The sequence below is a fragment of the Myxine glutinosa genome, chromosome 1 (assembly GCF_964187855.1).
Source record: "Myxine glutinosa chromosome 1, kmMyxGlut1.1, whole genome shotgun sequence".
In the NCBI taxonomy this organism is placed as follows: Eukaryota; Metazoa; Chordata; class Myxini; order Myxiniformes; family Myxinidae; genus Myxine; species Myxine glutinosa.
Window position 1 is genome coordinate 410,690,164 of NC_136261.1, and position 19,644 is coordinate 410,709,807.

At 45.2% G+C, this 19,644-nt stretch overlaps 1 protein-coding gene across 1 annotated transcript in view; it reads right to left on the minus strand.

Moving 5' to 3' along the window:
- Nucleotides 1–12,969: 12,969 nt before the first annotated feature.
- Nucleotides 12,970–19,644, minus strand: part of LOC137417630 (NACHT, LRR and PYD domains-containing protein 12) — a 130,352-nt gene continuing 123,677 nt past the window's right edge. The window contains exon 16 of the mRNA XM_068103541.2: nt 12,970–13,076. The gene's annotated coding sequence lies outside the window, so the exon portion shown is untranslated. The remainder of the gene's footprint in view (nt 13,077–19,644) is intronic.

The window sequence follows — 19,644 nt, forward strand, 5'->3', positions numbered from 1 at the left end:
AAGGGGGTATAGAGGACCTGACGCAGGAAGTAGAACAACTGACAGAGGGACAAAAAGAACTAACGGACCAGGTAAAGAAGAACACAGCGGTAATAGGAGGGTTAAAAGCGACACAAAATGACCTAAAAAATGACTTGGTAGCGACGAAGAGGGAATGTCAGATGGTACGTGAGGGACTGACAACGAGGTTGGACGAGGTGATAGAGGTAATGGAGACGAAGGACCGGCAGGTGAGGACGCACATGGAAACGGTCAAGGTAGCCTTGGAGGACGAGCTTGAGGAGACGTACCGGGAAATAAAAGAGGTGAAGCAGAAATTAGAAGAAGTGGAAGAAGGGGTGAGCGAAATTAAGAAGCGATGGAGAGGGGATAAGAAAGAGATAAAAGAGGAGATAAAAGAATTGGTCCAAAGTCTGTGTTTGGATCGTGATGATGTGCTCATTAACCGGATGAGGGATTCGCAGGTGATGGAGGAGAAGCAAAGAGGAAGAGGACCCGGTGTAAGTGGTGACCAATATGGTCGTGCGTATGATGCGCCAGGGGATTTAAGGAGTTTGGGGGTCGAGATGGACCCGGGTGTTCGTGAGAGGCCGTTGGTGAAGTGTGCGACAGGTCTGGTGTGCGAAAAAGGAGGTGTGCGAGAAAGTCCGACTCTGGGGTGTGTGAGGAAAAAGTGCGTGCCAAGGAGTGAGGGTGCTGGCGAGAGTGAGTCGGTCGTAGCGCGTGTGCGAGGGAGCACATGGAAGCGCGGTGTGGTAAGTGTTACAGAGGGTGTGACGGGAGAGTGTGCGCAAGAGTGTGCGCGAGAAAGGTGTGTGATGGACAGGTGCATGGGGAAAGAGTGCGCTGTCAAAGGCAAGGAAGAATGCACGCCTGTGGTGAGTGTTACAGAGGGTGTGACGGGAGAGTGTGCGCGAGAAAGGTGTGTAACGGACAGGTGCATGAGGAAAGAGTGTGCTGTCAAGAGTAAGGGTGAGTGCGCTGTCAAGAATGGAGGTGAGAGTAGTGAGAGTGACAAGGAGCGTGAGTTGGTTGTGACAGGTGAGCGAGGATGTACACCTGGAATGGAAGGATGCACACCTGGAATGGTAGAGCGTGAGTGGGAATGCACGCTGGAATTGGTAGTGAGGCACGTGGTTGGGTGTGCGAGTGAGGGCACACCTGTGATTGTCACAGAAGAGGTGACCGAGGAGGGGGCGCGAAGAGGTGTGTTGGTGAGGTGTGCGAGCGACGAATGTGTGCCAAGGTGTTCGGTGGTCAGGTGTGTGACCAAGGCTGGGAGTGGAATGAGTGTACCTGGGTGTGTTAGAGAAGGTACGACGAGGAGCATGGAAACGGCTGGATGTGTGAGCAAGGAACGGGCTGCGGGGTGTAAGCATGCAGGTGAGGCATCGAAGGTAACCGGGTTAGAGGTTAGGTCGACTTTTAGCCGAATCGGGCCCTCGGTGCGTGCCGGGCCTCGCTTGGAACGGCCGCGTCCGGGCTCCACTAGGCGGAGCGGGCAGCTGGATAGGAAGGGTCGTCATGGCGACCACGTTTAGTTGAGACGTGCCGGCAGGTCGAGATCGGGCAATTGGATGGCTCCGCGCCGAGGTGGTGCGTGGGATCTCGGCCCGGGTAAGCCCCCGTCCCTGCCCCGAATGCGGGACGTATCCAGCCGCTGGCACCAAACAACCCGCGTTCATTGCTCGGCTGTACGAAGCCAGGCTGTAGACGTGAATTGGCGCACCGAGAGGCATTAGTGAGTAGACTGTGTGATGAGGATAGTGTTTTGGCCCCAAAATTAGAGAAAAACAAAATTTGATGATTGGCAAAGGATTGGCAGTAATGATTGGCAGATGATGGGTAGTGATTGGCAAATTTTTGATTTGTTGAAATTTGATGTGCAAAATTGGTAGTGAGCGATGGGCCCGGTGGGTAAGGGTGGCATCCCTGCCACCCTTCCTATAGTGGGGCAAAGGAGCTATAGTTTATGGGGTGTATGGCAGTGAAAACTAGCCCGGGTGGGTTAGGATATTGATAGGGATCTAGCGAAGATGACAGTAGGTAACGTTAAGATTAGTTAGTGACTGATACCTGTAGAGGGGACGCAGGTAGATTAGTATGGATGATAATGACGAGGGAGCGCAATAGTTTAAAGGGACGACTGGGAAGCGCAAGTTTCAGAGGGGAGTAGTTAGATGAGATGATGCCGTGTGGTTGAGAATTGAACAGGTGTGATTGCACAGGTGTGCAACTGGACAGGTGTGTGGAGCAGTGTGTGAGTAGTAAGTGTGTGGATCAGCGCGAATGCGCTTGGGGAGAGAAGGGTGCAGGTGGCACCAGGTGTGAGAGCACAGGTGTGCAAGTACAGGTGTGTGGAATATATGGAGCAGAGAATGAGTGGTGTGGAGAGAGTTGGAGTAAGTGGTACGGAGTGGTGTGCATGGTGCGAAGGTGTGGATGGGGGAAGAGTGGACCCCTTTCACGAGTACCCGGGGCGGGTAGTGTAAGTGTTAGGTAGAGGGTATAGGTAAATTGTGGTTGGATATTGGCATTTGTGGTGCGGTTGCAGAATGGTATTGTGGATGGGTGCATTAGTGTTGTGGAAATGGCTGGGCGTGTAGCCTGTTAGTGTGTGTAGTTGGTTGGGCACTCCACCACTGTGAGGATGTCGGCCAGGTGAGGCCGCAGGTGGGCTCTGGGAGCCGTTAGTGTCAGTGGGGCCCGAGGATCCGGAGGACGGACCCGGGTAGCCCAGTGCCAGAGAGGGCACTGAGTGGGGAGAGCGCCAGAGGGCCTTCCCCAGGTAGTTAGGTTAGGGTAAGGAGCAGGTAAGCTCGGAGGCAACTGCAGTGGTGGAGGTGTGCAGGTGGGTAGACCTGCGGGGAGAGCTACACGTCGCGGCCCTGAAATTGTGCGAGGGCACCGGGAGATGAATCGGGGGAGTGAGACCCCAAATTGAAAAGCACCACAGTTTGGTCAATGGGAATTGGTTTTTAGAACCCATAGTGTAAGAGGGCCAATGGTTTGGCAGGAGAAAGACCCCGGGTAATGTAAAGTTGTTAAAGTCATTTAGGAAATAGTTAGGATTGATGAACCTGTCGCACCATACGCAGCCACTTACCTGTGGTGATGATGACTCCACACCTGTGTTTTCTTTGTTCTGTGTGCAGGAAAGGAGAATTGCTGTGTGGATTTGTGAGACGCATCACGACGTGGATGAGACATTGGGGTGATTCCATCTCTCCCTCCCTAGGAGGGACTGATGATGAATTGGTGATGGCAAATTTTGATGTTGAATTGGAGATGGCAAATTGTGATGAGAGTTGGAAATGGCAAATTCGATTGGTTAGGAGGGAGAGAAGACGAATTTGGTTTATGGGAGGAACGGGGAAGACAGTAGGGACGGTTGTTGATTTGTAAAGTAGATGTTTATGGGTAGTGTTGTGTTGTGTGGATACAGTAAGGGGTAAGGGAGGGGCCATGTAGGTTACCTGGTGGGGGGGGGGGCGTACGGTAGGAACGTACCTGTCTCACCTGGTTCCCATGTGCCCCCAGTGTGCATCATCTTGTATTGCGTGCACTTTTGCGCCCTTACCACCTTACTCACTTGTCTTTTCTTTTGTCTCCCACCTCCGAGGATCTGGCTTTGGGGCAGAGAGAGAGGAGAGAGAGGTGCTGGCTCCGCAGTTGTGGGCCTGTACTTTCGCTGCTTGCTGCCTGGATCGATACACCATATGGACCGCAATTTTTGTGGCCACCCACCATGGACCGCAGTTCTTTTGCGGGCAAGCACCACCCATGGATGGACCTATGGGTCAACGTGGCACCTATGCCATACAGGTGAACCACTAATAGTTGGCCCCCTGACACCACAATACAGAAATGGACGCGGTTGGCACCTTTCTTTATTTTTAAAGAAGCAAGAAGGCCAAGTGCACCACATGAAGGCAAGACCAGCGGCAGAACATCGGCCGGCTGCGACACCACCGGTGATTGTTGAACACTTTATTGGTGCACCGGATGGTGCTGACTGTACATTATGGGGTGGTGCTTTTGGTGCTTGGAAGGGGTGCTCTGCACATTATTAAAGGCCGTAAGGCCACAGAGCACTCGTGGGTTGGTGTATCGATGCTGGCATGCGTGCTCTCTCTATGCATAACATCTGCATGTGTTCCTCCAAAAACAGGTCCTGGATCGTAGTGTAAATATCAGTGTAGTCTTGTGTAAATAATGCTCCCTACCGGCTGTATGTTTAGTTTGAGAATTCTTTCCGCGATTCGGTTATCCTGTGGGTGTGTTTCTGTGAGGAGAAGGGTGCAACGTCGCAGGGGGACATATTTACTCATTTGTGAACATCTGTAAAACTGTCGCACTCAGGGTAGAGTTAATAGTAGAGGGAACTACATCTGAGTGCCACACTAAAGTAGGTAAAAATTTATCGGGTCGGGACGCCCCGAGGTAGAGAAGGGTGCAATGTTGCGGATATGGGATTTGGCCTCCATCCATATCTGCTTGTAAATATTCCCTTATTTCCCCAATACTCCCCAACTATCCCCAATCCCATTGTCTGTAAACAACACTCTGTAGAACCGACCTTCCCCTTTTTCCCCCATTAAATGTCGTGCCCTGGTTCACCGCATCTCACGTAGACAACTATAGGACATCTTGCTAGTTATTCTTAGTCTATGTCAGTTAAGGACTCGTTTCCATTAATTCTGACTCTTCGTTGCACCAGAATGTGATTGTATGGCACCAGTAGTAAGTTTAGGACCTCCCAATACCTCCCCACAATCTCATCTCCGCATCCTCCCATCATCTCATGAAACAACAACACCAACAACAACAGCAGGGGGCGGCGCGGCCGCGGCACGGGGAGTGCGCGTCCTCACTCCGGCTTGGTTAGCCGCCATTGACCATGTGCTCCGACGGGGTTACCACTCAGGGGCTGACTGTCAGCTCCTCGTCAAGGGCGGAGCCCGGTAACCCCCCCGCACCCAATAAGAAGCGGCGGACCGATTCCATCTGGGGCGGAGCTAACGAGCCGAGGGCGTGTCACTCCCCGCTGGATATACGCAGCCACTTACCGGAGGTGACGTCAGATGCGCCCCCAGCTTGGAGAGAGAAGTCGCCACCTCCAAGCGCTGGATACCTCCCGCCTCTTTGGACCGGACCGGGTCGATTCTGCCCCTGAGCCAAGGTGCACCTTGAGCCTCCACTACCTGCCCCTCCTTGCCATCAATCCCTGTGTGAGTCAGTCTTGTCCCGTTTATCTGTGGTCTGTCGGGGCTAAGATAAGACCGTGTTTAAGTGCCCACCTTTCTATGCTGTACCTCTTGTCCGTGTTATCTAAACATTCTGCAAACCCATATTATAACCTCCTCCGGAGGTCTTGAGAACTGTACCCCTGGTGTCGCGTCATTTAACCCAGCCGTTGTGTCCTTTCCTTCATTGATCTAGCGTAGCGCGACTCGGCCAACGTTCGAGTATAATCGGGTAAACTGTGCGAACACGGCGGCCATTCCGCTCGGCCCAGCATAACATCTCAATAAGTCGTGTCCGTAACAATATCAAATCATCCGTTGGTGACGAATATAACAAATTAGAGGTGTATAGAGGCTCAAATACACCAGAGGAGTTTGTGAAACGACTAGAAAAAGACTGTGTTCGGTTAAGAAAGATAATGAGAGAAACCAATAAACCAATGTCCTTGACAAGTGAAGAGAAAAGGGAATTTATAAAAAACAATGTCTGTCATATTTGTGAGGAGAAAATTGGTGAAGGTCTAAAGGTTAGAGACCATTGTCATCTCACTGGTAAATATAGAGGTCCGGCTCATCAAAGTTGTAATATTAATTATAAACTCCCCTCTTTCATTCCTGTCTTTCTTCATAACAATGCTAATTATGACACTCATCTATTTATCAAGGAACTCTCAAAGACTTCTGGAAGTATCTCAGCAATTCCAAACACAGATCAGAAATACATTTCATTCACAAAAACAATCTTTATAAAAACAAGATTTGACATAAAATAAAAAAAATACTTATGATATAACTAATATTAGATTTCTTGATACATTTAAATTCATGACAAGTCCATTGGCTAACTTGGTTCAAAATCTAAAAGAGTTCCCATGTCTTTCAGAGTATTTTTCAGACAAAGATTTACTAACACAAAAGGGAATTTACCCCTATGACTATATGAACTCATTTGAGAGATTCAATGAAACACAACTTCCTTCAAAAGAAAATTTGTATAATAAATTAAATAATAGTCATATATCTGATAAAGATTATGTACACGCACAAAATGTTTGGGAAAAATATAACATCAAGAATCTTGGTATCACGATTTGTATCTCAAAACTGATGTGCTTTTGTTGGCTGATGTGTTTGAGGCTTTCAGAACAATCTGTCATTCTGGATATGGATTGGATCCTGCTCACTATTACACTGCTCCTGGATTGGCTTGGAGTGCAATGTTAAAAATGACAAAACAAGGTTTGGATTTGATAACCGATGTCGATATGCTTTTAATGATTGAAAAGGCAAAAAGAGGTGGAATTTCACAAGTATGCTCGAGCAGATATGCAAAAGCAAATAACAAATATCTTCCGAATTATGATTCAACGAAAGAGAGTTCTTACTTGATGTACTATAACGCGAACAACCTCTATGGCTGGGCAATGTCTCAGGCTCTTCCTTATGGAAAACTTAGATGGGTAAAGGAAAAAGACTACAAAAAGGTTTTACAACATGTATGTATCTTTACACAAGCTGAATTAGATGAAGAAAAAGTTGGTTATTATTTTGAAGTTGATTTGAAATATCCAGAGGAACTCCATAACCTACACAAACATCTCCCATTTGCTTGTGAAAAGGAAATTCCAAAGAAGGAGTGGTTAAGTGATTATCAGCAATCATTTAATGCAAAGGGTAAAGTGTCAGAGAAGCTTCTAACAACACGATACTATACAACAAGAAAAATTATGTACTCCATCAAAGAAATTTGAGACAATGTCTTTCAAAGGGTCTCCGCATTGAAAAGATACATAGGATTCTCAAGTTTAATCAGAGTCATTGGTTGAAAGAGTACATTGATTTTAATACACAAAGAAGAACAGAGTCTGACTCACTGGGACTCTGCGACTCACTGGGACTGACACAATCTGTCAATTTCCCGACCCGGATCTCAGTCAACGGAGCATCTTCTCTTCTGGATTTGGTTAGGACAAACTTCCCTGAAAATGTCTGCTGCTCTTCTTCTGCTCCAATCGGCTCATCTGATCATGTGCTTGTCAAAGTGGACATCTCTCTGACCATTCTCAGAGAGCCTCCTCAGCGGCGACGAGTCTGGCATTTCACTCAGGCCAACTGGCACGGTCTTCAAGCAGCCATCAATCATCTGGACTGGTCTCCCATCTCTACCGCCTCTGACATCAACCCATCCTGGGAATTCTTTCAAAGTAAATTGCTCTCTCTCATGCACAGATTTATCCCATCTCGTCTTCAGTTGTCATACCCTTCCTCCTGTCCATGGTACATGGAATCTTGTGGTGAGGCTGTTGCCCTGAAACAACTTGCTTTAGTCTCCTGGAAAGCAAATCCAACGGAAGGAAATCTCATTTCCTTTCACAAAGCCCGAAACAAGTGTGTGTCCACCCTCAGGAGAGCCAGGAAACAATATCTCACCGTTCACAAGACCGAACTCTCTTATCTGTCTCCCTCTTCCAAATCCTGGTGGCGTCTGGTCAAATCTGTTTCTGGTGTTTGTTCCCCCTCCATCCCCTCCCTCACCTCAAACGGCTTAACGGCTGACTCCGCACGTGAAAAAGCTGAATGCCTCAACTCTGTGTTTGCCTCTAAATCTTGTGTCCCAAACCCATCCCTCTCTGTACCCACCGTACCCAGTCGTACCCAGCTGCTCCTGGACTCTGTGTCCTTTCCTCCTGACAAGGTGAAAAAGTTTCTGTCAACCCTCGACTCTGATTCTGCAACTGGTCCTGACGGCATCAGCCCACGGGTCCTAAAATCATGTGCTTCCGCTCTTTCTTTTCTCTTGACCCTCTCTTTTGCTCAAGGTCATCTGCCATCTGCTTGGAAATCAGCCAACATCACCGCTTTGCACAAAAAAGGTGCAAAAACAGATCCCAGCAACTACAGACCAATCAGCCTTCTCCCAATTATCAGCAAAGTCATGGAATCCATCATTGCTTCAGTTATGAAATCTTTCCTCTTCTCCAATGGCTTGATCTCTGATCATCAATTAGCTTTCAGACCTGGTCACTCTACTCTGGACATGCTGCTTCTGCTTTCTCAACAATGGATGGAGGTCCTCAACGCCAAACAGGAAATTAGAGCCGTCTCCCTTGACATTTCACGTGCCTTCGATACGGTCTGGCACCCTGCTCTGCTCACCAAACCCTCCTCCTTTGGTATCCATGGAAATCTCCACGCATGGCTGGCAGACTTCCTCTCTGGTCGTAGTCAACGTGTGGCCCTGAATGGGTTTCTCTCATCTCCTCTTCCTGTTCAGGCTGGAGTTCCCCAAGGTAGTGTTCTGGGCCCTGTGCTTTTTCTGGTCTTCATCAATGATCTCTCTGACTCTCTTGAAAATCCTCTCTATCTCTTTGCTGACGACTCTACTCTCTGTCGCTCCATTCCTCATCCCTCAGTTCGGCAGTCTGCAGCCTCCTCACTCTATGCAGACCTGGACAAAATCAGAGACTGGGCAAACAAATGGACCATGTCTTTCAATCCTGATAAATCTCACACTCTTACGATGTCTCTCCGAAAAGACCGACTGGAAAACCCTCCCATCCACTTTCTGAATAATCCTCTCCAAGAAGTTCTGTCACTCAAGCTTTTGGGTCTCACTATTTGCCATGATCTTTCCTGGGAAAACCACATTTCAAATCTGGCCTCCAAAGCCAGTCGCCGACTGGGCATCCTCCGTCGTGCGGTCCTTCCTTGGCACACCTGAGCTCCTCACCACATACAAGGCTTTCATCCGCAGCTCTATGGAATACTGCTCTCCCCTCTGGTCTGGTGCTCCTGCCTCACACCTAGCCCGTCTTCACGCTGTTGAAACCAAAGCGTTCAGAATCATTGGAATCTCCCGCGATGAAGCTAACTCCAAGGGCCTTTCACTCACTCACCGCAGGCAGGTTGGTGGTCTTTCCATCTTCTACCGACTCCTCTCTGGCCTTGCCCCCCCCCCCCAGCCCTCTCTGGGCTCTGTCCCCCAAATATTCCTACAGGTCGCACACGATCTGCCTGCAACCCTCTTATGGTTAAACTGCCAAAATCAAGACTTTCTGCTCACCTTCACGCCTTCATTCCTCTTTTCTCCTACCTCTGGAACAAACTCCCTCACTCTCTTCAATCCCACTCCACCCTCCAGGTCTTTAAAACAGCTGTTCACCACCATCTCTTATCCTCCCCCATCCAAAACCTTGATCTTTTCTACCCCCGCTAATTTCGGTCCCCTTGTGTTTTATACTTCTCCCACCCCCCCCCCCCTACCCACGCCTCCTGCCCCCAAGCCCTCTCCCTCCCACACTTCTCCCTGCTCTCAAATGTTGTGGTTGTGTGCTTCCCCTTCTCTCCCCATCTTGTCTTCCGCTCCCTCTATTTGTATATTTTGTTTGTCTGGTTGATTTGTTTGTGAAATAAATGTTAGCTCTTTCACGAGCCTCGATTCAGTATACAGAAAAAAAAAAAAACAAAAAAAAAAAAAAACGAAAGATTGTTCTTACTTGATGTACTATGACGCGAACAACCTCTATGGCTGGGCAATGTCTCAGGCTCTTCCTTATGGAAAACTTAGATGGGTAAAGGAAAAAGACTACAAAAAGGTTTTACAAAATGTATGTATCTCTACACAAGCTGAATTAGATGAAGAAAAAGTTGGTTATTATTTTGAAGTTGATTTGAAATATCCAGAGGAACTCCATAACCTACACAAAGATCTCCCATTTGCTTGTGAAAAGGAAATTCCAAAGAAGAAGTGGTTAAGTGATTATCAACAATCATTTAATGTAAAGGGTAAAGCGTCAGAGAAGCTTCTAACAACACTATACAACAAGAAAAATTATGTACTCCATCAAAGAAATTTGAGACAATGTCTTTCAAAGGGTCTCCACGTTGAAAAGATACATAGGATTCTCAAGTTTAATCAGTCATTGGTTGAAAGAGTACATTGATTTTAATACACAAAGAAGAACAGTCAAGATTAGACTTGATTAGATTTTTAGAAAGACTTTTATAAGTTGATGAATAATGCTGTATTTGGAAAAACGATGGAGAATGTTAGAAAGAGACAAAGCATTCGTCTATCAACATCATGGAAACAAGCATCAAAATTAATCAACAGACCAAGCTTCTCGAGAGTAGAAGTTTTTACGGAAAACTTTTGTGCGATACATTTGATGAGAGAAATCGTTGAGATGGACAAACCTATTTACATTGGTACCTCAATACTTGATTTATCAAAGTCCTTGATGCATGATTACTTTTACAATAAATTGAGGAAGAAATATCAAAATGTTGTTAATCTACTTTATATGGATACAGATAGTTTTATTTTGAAAATTAATACTGATGATGTTTATTCAGACATGAAAAAGGACATTAATATCCATGATACAAGTAATTACAGTCCAGAGAGTGAGTTGTTCTCTTCTAAAAATAAAAAGGTGATTGGAAAGTTCAAGGATGAATTAGGAGGATATGTTATTAGTGAATTTGTGGGATTGAGGTCAAAGGCTTATGCTTATAAATACATTGTGAATAACATTGAAAAGACTGATAAGAAGTTAAAAGGTGTAAAGAAAAATGTTATTAAAGAAACAATAAACTTTAAGGATTATTATAACTGTTTAACAACAAGGAAAGAAGGGTTTCGAAAGATTAATGGAATAAGAAGTTATAAACATCAATTATATACAGAAGAGATAAATAAGAAGGCATTAGGGGCTTTTGATGATAAGAGGTTTATTTTTTAAAATGGAATTGATAGTCTCCCTTATGGTTATATAAGTATATAAGTGATAATATATATAAGTGATAAGATATATAAGTTATAAGATACTAGGGCATGCCCGTACTATATATATATGTAAAATTATATCCCCCCCCCTCTATTTACATGAAATGGTTTGGTCCATTCGCAAAGCCAAAGCGAACGGCTTGCGAGTACGGTGACAATCCCCCCCCCTCTATTTACATGAAATGGTTTGGTCCAAAGCGAACGGCTTGCGAGTACGGTGACAATCCCCCCCCCTCTATTTACATGAAATGGTTTGGTCCAAAGCGAACGGCTTGCGAGTACGGTGACAATCCCCCCCCCTCTATTTACATGAAATGGTTTGGTCCAAAGCGAACGGCTTGCGGAGTTTGGTAAAGAAATCGCCATAGCGTGCACAAACGCGCAGGAAAGCGAAAGAATCGCAAATTAGTTTTAATTAGTTTTAAAACATAGTTTAACGCCAACATAGCGGCAACATAGTTTGCCAACGTGAAATAAATGAATACGCTCTCAAATGTGCCGTCCGAGGCAGAGTCTGTTCGGCACGTTCGGCACACGTGATAGCTCGCTGCTCTCTGATTGGTTGAATCGTTTTTTGGACATAGCTCGGTAACTACTTCTCCGATTAATATGAAACCTTGAAAAGGCACATCCTCGGGTCCCCAGCAATATACCTGGCAAGTTTAAAGTATATCGGACCGGTAGTTGTCGAGAAACAGCGGTCACAGACAAACACACAGACACACAGACACACAGACATTCACACAGAGATTACTGGAATTATAGATAGATATAAGTGATAAGATATAAGTGATAAGATATAAGTGATAAGATATATATAAGTGATAAGATATATAAGTGATAAGATAATGGGGTTGGGGATTTTAAGGGCTACCACCGCATTTTTTATAAATAAATACATGATAGAACCAAGTATTAACCAGACTAAAGGGTGGAGGTGTAATCAACCTTGGTATATAAATGGTAAACATAACGAATGTGAAAAATATCAAATAGGTATAATTGAAAAGGCAACTGGTAAAAAAGTTCACAAAACAAATAAGATAATGAATTTAAATACCGGTGAGTTGGGTAAAAAAGATGGAAATATTTTTGAGTGGACGGAAATCTTTGATGGTTGTCAGGAAAATATATACTTTAATTTTAAAATGGTGTGTGGCACTGGAGGCGCTCAAACAAGAACATTGAGGGAGGTTGATCATTTTATCTTAGCTCAGTTAAAATATCTTTAAAAAGAACCAAACTCAAACATCTTTTTTGTTAATGTATTAGATGGTGATGGTAATGGTAAGATAATTAAATTATTTCCCACACATAAACAAACATTTGTAGGGTCATTGTTTGAGTGGTCTAATGAAAAACATTGTGGATAGGTACTATAGCTAGTATGTTCGTAAAGAACAGGGTGGGAGAAATAGAGGTGTTTCGGGGAAATGAGGGTGAGAGAAAAATTAACATGTAAGTCAATGGGAAAATGAGGGTGGTCCAGGAACAACATTATTATCCTACTGACGTTGCCCCGCAGGGGTGGGACGTTGCCCCGCAGGGGTGGGACGTTGCCCCGCAGGGGTGGGACGTTGCCCCGCAGGGGTGGGACGTTGCCCCGCAGGGGTGGGACGTTGCCCCGCAGGGGTGGGACGTTGCCCCGCAGGGGTGGGACGTTGCCCCGCAGGGGAGGGACGTTGCCCCGCAGGGGAGGGACGTTGCCCCGCAGGGGAGGGACGTTGCCCCGCAGGGGTGGGACGTTGCCCCGCAGGGGTGGGACGTTGCCCCGCAGGGGTGGGACGTTGCCCCGCAGGGGTGGGACGTTGCCCCGCAGGGGTGGGACGTTGCCCCGCAGGGGTGGGACGTTGCCCTGCAGGGGTGGGACGTTGCCCGGCAGGGGTGGGACGTTGCCCCGCAGGGGTGGGACGTTGCCCCGCAGGGGTGGGACATTGCCCAGCTGAGGTGGAACATTGCCTTGCATTGATAATGGTCTCTCCCTCTCTCTCTCCATTGCTTTAAGACTTCCTGCTTCTTCTAAGTTTTCTTCTTTGGCATTTCTGTGAACAATGGAAATTAAGGAAAATCAGACAATGATAAATGGCATCATCTCTCTTTTAATATTAGCAGAGATTATTCCTCTATCATCACAATTAGTCAAATGACAACATTCCAATACAATTTAGACTTTTGTGAGAGTTTCTGTTTAATATGAGCCAAATTTAATTTTACACCAATGACAACAACCAATTTTAATGAGTGGAGCAAATACATGCCCTGCAAATATACTGCGGTACTAATCTTCAGGAATCAACTGGAAAAAAATCTGCGCCAGATGTATTCCTCATAATCATTCCTAGAGATCTGTTCCTATAGGATGAGGCCAATTATAACAATGACTTCATACATGCAGTACGGAAAAAAAATGGACTGAACCATTTCAACGATAACACCGGTCATTTAAACATGGATTTCAAAAGTTATACCTAAAATCAACTCCATATTATATCCCGAAATGAAATCCCCATAGCCAATACTCTTCCCTTATCACGTGCCTTTTTATTTCTTCCTGTCCTATTCCTTCCTCCTCTTCCCTGATCACGTGCATTTTTTTTATTTCTTCCTGTCCCATTCCTTCCTCCTCTTCCCTTATCACATGCCTTTTTAATTTCCTCCTGTCCCATTCCTGCCTCCTCTTCCCTGATCACGTGCCTTTTTTTATTTCTTCCTGTCCCATTCCTTCCTCCTCTTCTTCCCTGATCACGTGCCTTTATTTATTTCTTCCTGTCCTATTCCTGCCTCCTCTTCCCTTATTACGTGCCTTTTTTTATTTCTTCCTGTCCCATTCCTTCCTCCTCTTCCCTTATCACGTGCCTTTTTTATTTCCTCCTGTCCCATTCCTTCCTCCTCTTCCCTTATCACGTGCCTTTTATTTCCTCCTGTCCCATTTCTTCCTCCTCTTCCCTTATCTCGTGCCTTTTTTATTTCCTCCTGTCCCATTCCTTCCTCCTCTTCCCTTATCACGTGCCTTTTTATTTCTTTGTCGCATTCCTGCCTCCTCTTCCCTCATCACGTGCCTTTTTTATTTCCTCCTGTCCAATTCCTGCCTCCGCTTCCCTCATCACGTGCCTTTTTTTATTTCTTCCTGTCCCATTCCTGCCTCTTCCCTCATCACATGCCTTTTTTACTTCCTGCTGTCCCATTCCTGCCTCCTCTTCCCTCATCACGTGCCTTTTTTTATTTCGTCCTGTCCCATTCCTGCCTCCTCTTCCCTCATCACGTGCCTTTTTTATTTCCTCCTGTCCCATTCCTGCCTCCTCTTCCCTCATCACGTGCCTTTTTTTATATTTCTTCCTGTCCCATTCCTGCCTCTTCTCTTATCACGTGCCTTTTTATTTCTTCGTGTCCCATTCCTGCCTCCTCTTCCCTTATCACGTGCCTTTTTATTTTTTCTTCCTGTCCCATTCCTGCCTCTTCCCTTACCACGTGCCTTTTTTATTTCTTCCTGTCCCATTCCTTCCTCCTCTTCCCTCTTCACGTGCCTTTTTTATTTCCTCCTGTCCCATTCCTGCCTCCTCTTCCCTCATCACGTGCCTTTTTTATTTCCTCCTGTCCCATTCCTGCCTCCTCTTCCCTCATCACGTGCCTTTTTTATTTCCTCCTGTCCCATTCCTGCCTCCTCTTCCCTCATCACGTGCCTTTTTTTATTTCTTCCTGTCCCATTCCTGCCTCTTCCCTCATCACATGCCTTTTTTACTTCCTGCTGTCCCATTCCTGCCTCCTCTTCCCTCATCACGTGCCTTTTTTTATTTCGTCCTGTCCCATTCCTGCCTCCTCTTCCCTCATCACGTGCCTTTTTTATTTCCTCCTGTCCCATTCCTGCCTCCTCTTCCCTCATCACGTGCCTTTTTTTATATTTCTTCCTGTCCCATTCCTGCCTCTTCTCTTATCACGTGCCTTTTTATTTCTTCGTGTCCCATTCCTGCCTCCTCTTCCCTTATCACGTGCCTTTTTATTTTTTCTTCCTGTCCCATTCCTGCCTCTTCCCTTACCACGTGCCTTTTTTATTTCTTCCTGTCCCATTCCTGCCTCTTCTCTTATCACGTGCCTTTTTATTTCTTTGTGTCCCATTCCTTCCCTCCTCTTCCCTTATCACGTGCCTTTTTATTTTATTTCTTCCTGTCCCATTCCTGCCTCTTCTCTTATCACGTGCCTTTTTTTTTTTTTTCTTCCTGTCCCATTCCTTCCTCCTCTTCCCTTATCACGTGCCTTTTTATTATATTTCTTCTTGTCCCATTCCTGCCTCTTCTCTTATCACGTGCCTTTTTATTTCTTCGTGTCCCATTCCTGCCACTTCACTTATCACGTGCCTTTTTAGCCGCGTCGCAGACGCTGCTCATAGAGTGCCCTCTGCTGCTGTTGTTGTTCTTCTTCTTGTTCTTGCAGAGAAGACAAAACCTCAAAGCTCCACCCATTCTGAGAACCATAGCTCCACCCATTCTGGGAGAGCCTTCATATAAACAAATATCCACCATTTTATTAACTCGCATAGCTTTGAGGCCTGTTTTGTAGGCCCGTGGTGTCTTCCTCTCTCACACAATTTTATTTCAAATCAAATTCGATATATCATTTCATTTTTCACAGTCGCTAACATAGTTTTAGACTCGGTTGAAAAAAAACGGGAAGAAAATCCGATGAAAGTTGCCCTTTATAGAACGAAATGAATTCTCAAAGGCCTGTAACTTCAAGTCCATTGAGATATTGTTTTTTAAATCGCGGCATGGTCAGTCATACACCGCCCGAAATAAGAGATGGGAAAATGCCGAGATATATTAAAAATTCGTCCATTTGATGACAATCGTCACGATGAAATATTTAATTTATACGTCGTCACAATAATGTGGAGAGAGGAGCATAGCTTCGTTCACGTGTCGCCACACACGGGAAATTGCCGAGATAAATATTTTTTAAATCGCGGCATGGTCAGTCATACACCACCTGAAATAACAGACGGGAAAAATGCCGAGATATATTAAAAATTCGTCGCCACACACGGGAAATTGCCGAGATATATTTTCACTTTGCACAAAAATAACATCAAGTAATCGAATCAATAGGAATGTCCTGTGCCTATAACATCGACGTTATAGGCACAGATGCATCTAGGCATTGTGTAACATCGACGCGGCTTTTGTTTTAATTAAAACTTTTTGTACTTGTTATTTCTTCCTGTCCCATTCCTGCCTCTTCCCTTATCACGTGCCTTTTAAAAATATTTCTTCCTAATCCCATTCCTGCCTCTTCCCTTATCACGTGCCTTTTTATTTCTTCGTGTCCCATTCCTTCCTCCTCTTCCCTTATCACGTGCCTTTTAGCCGCGTCGCAAGACGCTGGTCATAGAGTGCCCTCTGCTGTTGTTGTTGTTCTTCTTCTTCTTCTTCTTGTTCTTGCAGAGAAGACAAAACCTCAAAGCTCCACACATTCTGGGAACCATAGCTCCACCCATTGTGGGAGAGGCTTCATATAAACAAATATCCACCATTTTATTAACTCGCATAGCTTTAATGCCTGTTTTGTAGGCCCGTGGTGTCTTCCTCTCTCACACAGTTTTATTTCAAATCAAATTCGATATATCATTTCATTTTTCACAGTCGCTAACATAGTTTTAGACTCGGTTGAAAAAAAACGGGAAGAAAATCCGATGAAAGTTGCCCTTTATAGAACGAAATGAATTCTCAAAGGCCTGTAACTTCAAGTCCATTGAGATATATTTTTTTTAAATCACGGCATGGTCAGTCATACACCGCCCGAAATAACAGACGGGAAAATGCCGAGATATATATATTTTGTTTAAATCGCGGCATGCTCAGTCATACACCGCCCGAAATAAGAGACGGGAAAATGCCGAGATATATATATTTTGTTTAAATCGCGGCATGGTCAGTCATACACCGCCCGAAATAACAGACGGGAAAATGCCGAGATATATTAAAAATTCGTCCATTTGATGACAATCGTCACGATGAAATATTTAATTTATACGTCGTCACAATAATGTGGAGAGAGGAGCATAGCTTCGTTCACGTGTCGCCACATACAGGAAATTGCCGAGATATATATTTTTTAAATCGCGGCATGGTCAATCATACACCGCCTGAAATAACAGACGGGAAAATGCCGAGATATATTAAAAATTCGTTGCCACACGGGAAATTGCCGAGATATATTTTCACTTTGCACAAAAATAACATCAAGTAATCGAATCAATAGGAATGTCCTGTGCCTATAACATCGACGTTATAGGCACAGCTGCATCTAGGCATTGTGTAACATCGACGCGGCTTTTGTTTTAATTAAAACTTTTTGTACTTGTTATTTCTTTGTGTCCCATTCCTTCCCTCCTCTTCCCTTATCACGTGCCTTTTTATTTTATTTCTTCCTGTCCCATTCCTGCCTCTTCTCTTATCACGTGCCTTTTTTTTTTTTTTCTTCCTGTCCCATTCCTTCCTCCTCTTCCCTTATCACGTGCCTTTTTATTATATTTCTTCTTGTCCCATTCCTGCCTCTTCTCTTATCACGTGCCTTTTTATTTCTTCGTGTCCCATTCCTGCCACTTCACTTATCACGTGCCTTTTTAGCCGCGTCGCAGACGCTGCTCATAGAGTGCCCTCTGCTGTTGTTGTTGTTCTTCTTCTTGTTCTTGCAGAGAAGACAAAACCTCAAAGCTCCACCCATTCTGAGAACCATAGCTCCACCCATTCTGGGAGAGCCTTCATATAAACAAATATCCACCATTTTATTAACTCGCATAGCTTTGAGGCCTGTTTTGTAGGCCCGTGGTGTCTTCCTCTCTCACACAATTTTATTTCAAATCAAATTCGATATATCATTTCATTTTTCACAGTCGCTAACATAGTTTTAGACTCGGTTGAAAAAAAACGGGAAGAAAATCCGATGAAAGTTGCCCTTTATAGAACGAAATGAATTCTCAAAGGCCTGTAACTTCAAGTCCATTGAGATATTGTTTTTTAAATCGCGGCATGGTCAGTCATACACCGCCCGAAATAAGAGATGGGAAAATGCCGATATATATATTTTTTTTAAATCGCGGCATGGTCAGTCATACACCGCCCGAAATAACAGATGGGAAAATGCCGAGATATATTAAAAATTCGTCCATTTGATGACAATCGTCACGATGAAATATTTAATTTATACGTCGTCACAATAATGTGGAGAGAGGAGCATAGCTTCGTTCACGTGTCGCCACACACGGGAAATTGCCGAGATAAATATTTTTTAAATCGCGGCATGGTCAGTCATACACCACCTGAAATAACAGACGGGAAAAATGCCGAGATATATTAAAAATTCGTCGCCACACACGGGAAATTGCCGAGATATATTTTCACTTTGCACAAAAATAACATCAAGTAATCGAATCAATAGGAATGTCCTGTGCCTATAACATCGACGTTATAGGCACAGATGCATCTAGGCATTGTGTAACATCGACGCGGCTTTTGTTTTAATTAAAACTTTTTGTACTTGTTATTTCTTCGTGTCCCATTCCTGCCTCTTCCCTTATCACGTGCCTTTTTATTTCTTCGTGTCCCATTCCTTCCTCCTCTTCCCTTATCACGTGCCTTTTTATTTCTTCCTGTCCCATTCCTGCCTCTTCCCTTATCACGTGCCTTTTTATTTCTTCGTGTCCCATTCCTTCCTCCCCTTCCCTTATCACGTGCCTTTTTTATTTCTTCCTGTCCCATTCCTGCCTCTTCCCTCATCACGTGCCGTTTTCATTTATTCCTGTCCCAATCCTTCCTCCTCTTCCCTTGCACCAGGAGCCCGATAAAAGCATCCTTTGAGTATTTTACTATTTTTACAATCGTTCATCTCTAAATATACAGAATCCTCAACACCAATTCCCTCCTTCATGTCACCTCTTTCTCTTCTCTCTCAATGCCATCTTTTACCCAGATTGCTTCACCTCCTATTTTCTTCTTCCTATCAAACTGATACACCATGCGTCCTTCTAATCCTGTCCTCCAGCTACTCTCCTCATTAAACCTCATCTAACTTACTGTAACTTTATCACACTCCATGCTATCTACTTTGACCTCAAGCTCTTCCATCTGGTCATCCACAATTTCATTAATTTGGGAATGTTGGAGGAGGTGGGGAGGAGTGGGGGTACATGCTAGAGGGTTGTTATTTGGGAGGTGGGGGGGGGGGGGCTAGTGTTGGGGAGGGCGATGTGGTGGGAGGATGAGGAGGGATGGGTGGTGGAGAGAGGATGGTAGAGGAGGGAGGAGTGGTGGAGAGAGGATGGTAGAGGAGGGAGGGGTGGTGGAGAGAGGATGGTAGAGGAGGGAGGGGTGGTATAATAGAGCAAGTACGGCTGTGTAATACTTTCTTCTTCTTCTTTATGTTTGCATCACTATGCCTCCAAAATGACATACGGGGAGAAATTACTCGGGGAGGGGGGTGGGGGGGGGGGGCACGTGGGCACATGTGAAGAAACTGCAAACGCTTGTTGTGACGGTGGTTATCTTTGTCGGGGGGGGGGGGGGTGGAGGGGGGCGGCAGGGCGAGTGAGGAGGTAACCAGCACGACAAATACGGTAAA